Here is an 8,127-nt window from a genome sequence, read left to right as displayed (position 1 = left end):
AATTGGAAAACATTTTTATTTACCCATTTATTTTATACTACTCTTGAATATCTCTAAGCAGTTTTACATAACTAAACATTAAATATGGAAAACTTATAAGTTGCAACATAAAAATATCTCCAGAATGTCTGGATAATGCTGTGTTTGTATGTGTCTGTCAGCTCCAATAGCAGTTTGTTCTATAGAAAATTCTCCATTACAGAAGCAGTATTAATATGTAGAGATACAGAGATGGCTGAAATATCAAACCTCTAGTTTGCAAGAAAGGAAAAAAATATTTGTAACTATCACCAGCCCATTGATGACAACTGCTCCAAATCTAGCTGCTTTAGATAGATATTACAGGTAAATAACACAGTGAACAAGATGGAACCTTACCAACTTTTCAAGGCTAATTTCCAAGCAGCCAAGCAGATGGTGCCAATATTATCTTCTGATTGTGCTCAGAGAGATTATAGCAGGATCACCATTAATTACCGTTGTGGAAAGAATTTTTACAGTACAGTTTAGGTTGGTTCCATCAGTGGCATTTTCATTTCATCCATACTGTGAAGGATTACTCTACCTTGTTTTTTATGGATGTAGTTCAGGGGAAAAATCCATTGCTCATTTTCCTCCCTCATTAGGGTTACGAGATACTTGAAGAGGCAAAGGAGGGAATTGACAATTGGAAAGAAGGACAAATAGAAGAAAAGAAGGATACACCTCCTGCTTAACATTCTTAGCATCTGTTGCAAAAGAATGTTGTTAAATTTCTGTCAGGGAAGCTTGGCATCATGGAGAAAAGCTGCTCAGTAAAAGATACTCAAAAAGCAGCACAGCATTTGTTTTTATGGCTATGCTGGTCAGAGGACAAAAAGGACGAAATGTCCTCCTTTTGCAGAAATCTAGTAACCTTATTCATGGTTGCAGTACCAAAGACTTTAATAATATTACCTGTAATAGGTATGAATAGATTTGTTAAGGTTGCATTTGATGCATCACTAAATTCTTCTCTCAGATATAATAGTTTTATTATGGAGACTGAGGAGGCCACATCTATGAAGAATAACAACATGCAGGAAACTTGCAGGATGGGGAGAGGAGATGAAGAGGCCATTGCAATGTGTGTGTGTGTGTGTATGTGTTTTTGTATATGTATATGTGTGTGCTATACACACATACAGTATGCACACACACACATATATACATGCAATGCTATATGCATATGTATGTATGTAGAATTGCTGTATTCTTTTCTGCAGATGGCTATTACTGTTTTTATATGTATTGATTTTTAATGGACTTGTTTACCATCTGAAATAACTTGACTCTGGACTTCAGACCTAATATGGTGCCAAGAATTGACGTTGGGCCAACAAATGATATTGGGGGGGGGGGGGAAGGGAAGAAGCCAAACAGTAAAAAGGAATGGACAAGGAGTGTGTGTATGCGCATGTGTGCGGACAGACACACACACATACACATCATGGTTATGAAAGATGCAGTGCAACTCTTGGGAAGAAGATCATACTTTATAAAAATGATTGTTGTTTTTTAGCTTACAAGGAAAAGAAATGGAAAACAGTAGGAAAGAATATCTTATTTTGCATTGTAGAACAGCAAATTCTAGGCCTCTGATTTTCTGTTGGAACTGTGGGATATAACTGGGAAAACTAATAAGTTTGATTTGTAGGAAGAGACATTTTATTAAATATTTAAAAACATTGTCTTTTAGATTAGATTTAGAGGTGGCAGGGATGTTAAAAATATATTGTTTCTTGTTAACCAATAGAGAAATACTGATGGGATTAATACCTATCACCCAATTACTTTGCCCAATTTTCTTATTAGAATTGTTTTAGTAAATCCCTGCACACTGGATCTTTGCTCCCTTTAGTTTCGTTTATTCATGATCCCCTCCTTTCAGCTCCTTAGCCCATTTCAGCTTGCTTCCCCTTTCCAAGAGACAATCTCCCCCTCCCGCGTGTATGTATGTATGAACAGAGAGCAAACCTGTCACTCATTGCCACTAATGATGTTACCTAGTCAGGTAATGAAATATCTGCAAGCAAACAAGCCAAGAGAGCACCAAGGTCTCTCCAGTTCAACCCTGATATAGATAGATGATGGATAGATAGATAGATAGATAGATAGATAGATAGATAGATAGATAGATAGATAGATAGATAGATAGATAGATTATATATAAGTATATCCAGACATCTGCTTCACGGCAGAAGAGACCCAAGGCAGTCTTGCCTTTCTGGATGTACTGATCAGCCAATGCCCCAATGGCACATTGTGCATGTCTGTATACCGTAAACCCACCCATACAGATAGAACGCTACATTATAGTATCAATCACCCGGTAGCACATAAAATCAGCTACTATTTAAACGGGTCAATTCCCATTGTAGCACAGGCAGAGCCAAAGTTGAGGAGAAAAAACATCTCCATCATATCTTTAGGTGCAATGGCTATCCCATGGGGTTTGTGAGACAGCATAGTAGACTACATCAGAATCATAGGGACTCATGCTCCAATGTGACAGCAACGCCGGACACACGGACAACCCTCCCTTCTATCCATGGTGTCTCCAAGGCCACGGCACAGCTGTTGGCCCCCTACAATGTGAGCATTGCCCATAGGCCCAAGCAGACCCTAAGGTCCAAGATCATGCATCCAAAATAGCCTCTCCCCAACGGTCAAAGATTGTCTGTTGTTTACAGAATTAATTGCAAAGATTGTGCAAGCAATTACATTGGGGAAACTACTAAAAGGCTGAGGACCAGGGTCCATGAACATAAATTGGCTATTAGAAGGCAGGAGCAATGCTTATAGGTGTGGGCCCATATGTCCAGCTTTGGCCACATGTTCAATCTAGCTAACAGAGGTTATAGCTCGTGAGACTTCTTTTGCCGGCTTATCAGACTCTTGAGGGATGGGAAAGACAGCACCACGGTCTGCTGAGAAGACACTCAACTCTCCCTTTGCAGGATTGGGGTGGTAGAATGATGGATGAGATGGGCACAATCCCTAAGGAGGACGATGACCTGGTTAAAGGGAAAAACCAGAGACCGAAGCAATGGGACAGCATCTTGCATAATTGGGACGATGGCTCTACAGGTAAGGCGACCATGACTCCCATGGGTGGAGATGATGGACCAAATGGCCCTAAGCCAGGGACGGATGGGCAGAGGCGATCTGGAAGGAAGGGGAGGGAGGGGGAAGATGCAGAGCAGGAATGCCGGAACAGCTGCTTTTTGCAGGACTGAAGTGGAGGAATTATGGGGGAGAAGACAATGGCCTTGGGGGTGAGGGAGGATAATGGCCCTGGGATGGAGGGAGACTGGGTGCAGGGACCGGTTGACATCCGCCCTCCAAGTGCTTGCACATGCTCTAAAAGAGAACTTGAGGAGCCAAGGACAGTTTGCCTGATGCGGAACAACTCTGTGTGGTATGGATTAATACAATCAACGGGCCAATGATGCGCTGAAGGAGCCAGGCGCGGAGGCAGGAAATTATATGAACTGCCTTCCTGATCTCCTTTTACTTCAACTCTGATGATGTCAGTAGTTTGGCCTGACAAAAGCTTAGTGACTATTTTTAACCACAGGCTTGTTTATATTAAACAGTCTGGTTTATTATATCCTGGTGTTCACATTTCTTTCTTATTTGGTTAAGATAGATAGATAGATAGATAGATAGATAGATAGATAGATAGATAGATAGATAGATAGATAGATAGATAGATGATAGACAGATGATAGATAGATAGATACAGTAGATAAATAGATAGATGATAGATAGATGATAGATAGATGATAAATAGACAGATGATAGATAGATCATAGATAAATAAATAGATGATAGAGATAGATAGATGATAGATGATATAAATGATAGATAGATGATAGATGATATATAGATATATAGATATAGAGAGATAGATGATAGATAGATGATAGATAGATAGTTGATAGATAGATAGATAGATAGATAGATAGATAGATAGATAGATATAGATAGATAGATATTGTCTTGTATTGAAAAACAAAGGTAGTCCATTTCTACCTTTCACTTTCCTCATAGATCCATTAACCATTTTTGATTATTTTATACAATTTTAATTTCTGTATAAATTTTCTATTATCTTCTCATATTTAATCTATAAGACCATCCCTTTATTATCATGCTATTTTTCTCTACTTTTGTACTTTGATAATATTTTGATATTTGATAATATTAGAATGCATCAGGAAAACATTTAGAGTTTTGAGAACTCTGTGCAGAATGTGCTTCTCATACAAATACTGGGAAAAAAATAACGGAATTCACAAATTGTATACAAGTTTATTTTACCAAACATGAAAAAGAAACAATTATTTAATTAACTATGAACATCTTGTAGAGCAGGGGTGTCAAACTGCTGGCTCGCAGGCTGGATGCGTCACGCGGAAGCTGCGCCCACCCCATGGCCGGCAAAAAAACCCAGTCCTGATACATCGCGCAACGTCACATGACATCACAAGTTTGGCATATCTGTTGTAGAGAGAAGGGGCTATATTAAATAAATCTGTCAAACTGCATAGCCATTATTATCAATCATAGCTTTATTGACTGTAATAAAATGTTCAAAAGTACATCAAGAATATATTCATTATTTTCTATGCTAATTACAAATAGCCATGGAAACTAGCAATAGGTTTCCTAGATAAAACAATTAAAATCAATTCATGCTGAAATTCAGTGATGACAGAACTGTCTGGTAAAGGGAAGTTGGGTACCTGCAGTGCCATAGCAATCTCAGGAAGAAGTTGTCCTTTCTGCTCTTTCAGTTTATGATATAAGTCCCCTCCTTCACAGAAGCCCATGACAATGTAAAACAAGCCATCATCACCTTCCCAGGACCTCTATAGGTGACTATATTTGGAAGATTCACTTGTGACAATAGCTGGGCCTCCTGCTCTGCTCCTTTTCTCTCATGGATTGAGTCATGTTTCAAGTTCAGCCTTTTTATAATATACTGCAGAAACAGAATTTTTTTCCTTCTCCTGTTTCTTTTAAAAAATATACTACTGTAAATGAAGAAATCTAAAGATCAACCACGTGGGGTGTTTTGTACAAACTCGGCTAACATTATTAAAACTATCACCTGAGAAATGAGATGAGTTGCTTAAAATAAAAAAAAAACCCTCCCATTTGCAAAAGCAACATGCATGGAGAGGTAGAGAGGGATGCAAGAAGCAAATAAACTTGGAACTTTATAAAAAAGGGATGGCAAAGTAGCCTGATAATAGAAGTGGTATATCAACCTTTGACAGAACTCTTCCTGTAGCATTTTCCACCAACCAACATTTTTCACTTTTCAAGGAAAGCACTTAATCCTTTGCAAGTAGAAAATACAACACCTTAAAATAAATGTGAATCTAAGACCATAAATACAGCATTAAATCTCCATTCTAGGAAAGGGCTCCGTTAATACTATCTGCTAGCCAAAGGCATTTCTCACCCAAAAGAGACATATGCTCTCCAGGGACCAATAATACTTCCAGGAATATCTCCAAACTGCCAGTCTGCTTCTTCAAAGTACAAATTATGTCCCAAATGTCCGAATGACATGTCTCCCGACATACAGAACTTTCATTTAATTCAGACTGCACTTAATTTAATAATTTAAAATCTCCTGCATTAAATTTGATATCCTTGTTTTAAAAAGCTACTTTAATATCAGTGTATCGAGGTAGAAAATCCTCAAATGCAGTTTGAAATGTAGATCAACATTTTTTCCTGATTACTGGACACCTCAACATATGGGTTGCCTCTCAAACTTCATGCTGGAAGTGATAAGGGGACACATAATGCATACAATAAAGAGTTATTTCACTGTTGCCCTTTTTTGCTTTAATATATTTGTTATCTGCTTTACATGACCAGAAATCAATACAGTTGTAAAGATATAAGTGAATTGTTTCATCATTTATCAAATCTTGGAATCTCTGTACCAAGAACAATGGAATAGTTTTCTTCTCCTTTAATACATATCATTTTATTAGACACAAAATTAAAAAAAATCCTGATCAGATTTTCAGTAACTTATTAAGATCTAATTTAAGTGTCCTCTAAAGACATCTTTACTAATGTTCTGATCAAAAGATGCTCTTGCAAAAAAAAAGAACAGTTTGAAGGGATTAATAAAAAATTATAGAATATGGAAAGAGTCACTCTTTTTAGGATAGATGAGTGGTAGCGAACCTATGTCACAGGTACCAGAGGAGGCACTCAGAGCCCTCTCTGTGGGCACGTGCGCTGTCATCCCTGTCCTAGGCCTTCAGCTGGGTTTTATAAAACCTTTTCGCTTTAGGCCTCTGCCACTGTGTGCAAAAAAAAAAAAGGGTTTAATCAGTCAATTTCAACTTCTCGCAGGGAAAAAAAAAGATCTTGCAAAGTTGGAATTGATTGATTGGACTTTTTAGTCCCACCTAGTCTGCGGTTACCACTGTAGCCACACCCACCCAATGAGCCATGCCCACCCAATGAGCCACACCCAGCCATGGGCCATATCCACCCGGCACTCGATGATGCATAAGTGGGTTTTGGGTTGCAGTTTGGGCACTTAGTCTCTAAAAGGCTTGCCATCACTGGGATAGATCCATTGAAGACCTGGATGATGAGGATAGAAAGGAGGAATCAACCAACAAAAGGGCGGGGACACCATTGACAGTAAACTTCCAAGCGAGAGGGAGGAAAGGGAGGTTGATCCTGTTTCCACATGAAGCAATGCCTGTTGCTAAAGGAAAGCCACCACTTTGGGGTGCGCAGTTGTTTTTGAATTCCCTTTTGGTGGGAGAGCAAAAGCAACCAATGACTCGCACAGGCCACTGTCCTCCATCCCCAACCCCCAAAGGCTTCCAGAAACAGGGAGGGATTCATAATCCCACTTGTTAAGTATTATATGGCATTTCTTGTTCCTTAAATGGGACATTATATTTCTGATTTCTGTTGTGGGTGTTTTTGCAATAAAACCTTTGCATTCATTACTGGAATTTATATAAACACATAAATTCTAAAGATTGAAACAAGGAGTATTTCTGTTCAGGAGGCATCCCTGTCCCTTTCCCAGATACTCTGCTTAATTTCCCTCTCTATTTGCTCAGTTATTGTTGAGACTGAACCTCTGTTTAGAGTTTGTTTTTTCCTGATATTTATTCTAAGGCCTCTTTTTTTCTACACCTCTTTCTCTACATTTGTATCTCTTTCTACAACTGGAAAGTGTGTTTGGGATTAGTAATATATAGGATATGATTTTTTCTATAGAACAAGATAAGCAAGTTTTTTTTTTAAATCACCAGGGGGCGCCAGGGCTCTTCCAGCCTGGAATGGGACAATTCTCCTCACTTTGAGGGGTCCTTGGTGGTGCTCTCTGAGCTTGCTTGTTTTCTTGCAGAGGTTTCATTACCCTAACTGGGTAACATCATCAGTGCTAGTAAGGAGTGCTGTTTGCTGTCAGTTTATATTCTGATGTCTTGCTTGTCTGTGTGGGTGGGGGCGGTCTTAGGGATTCTTTGGTTGGGCTGTTTACTAGTGGCTCTTTGGAAGTTTCTTGATTGGGGTATTGCTTACTTGATTCTTGGTCTGAAGGTGACCTTGGCGTTAGTCTATGCTGATCTGAGTGCTGATTACTGGTGTAGAGGTGCTGGAGTCTTTTTCTCTTTTTCTCAGTAAACAGCCCAAGCAAAGAAAAGAACCCCTACTGTAAGACCACCCCCACCCAGCCAGACAGCCAAAACCCCAGAATATAAACTGACAGCAAACAACACTCCTTACTAGCACTGATGATGTCACCTAGTTAGGGTAATGAAACCACTGCAAGAAAACACACAAGCTCAGAGAGCACAAGGATCCCTCATTTCAACCCTAAGCTACAAATATTCTCCTACACTGGTCACCTCATTTTTCTTCTAGAGTTGCAGTGTTGCAGAGACTAATAATTCAGCTTTGGACAATTTCAGCTAAGATTCAGTTTTACTTTCCCAAGAATTCTTTAACATCTATGCTGAATTTTCTAAGGTTTTTTTTATTCAAGGCACAAAATATCTCTTCATTCTATGTATATTTATTTATTCATTGGGATAGAGCAATTGT

The sequence above is a fragment of the Crotalus tigris genome, unplaced genomic scaffold, assembly GCF_016545835.1.
Source record: "Crotalus tigris isolate CLP2741 ecotype Arizona unplaced genomic scaffold, ASM1654583v1 scf7180000018537.1059022, whole genome shotgun sequence".
Classification (NCBI taxonomy): Eukaryota; Metazoa; Chordata; class Lepidosauria; order Squamata; family Viperidae; genus Crotalus; species Crotalus tigris.
The sequence above is the reverse complement of the archived record's forward strand: the minus strand, read 5'-3'. Positions refer to the sequence as shown.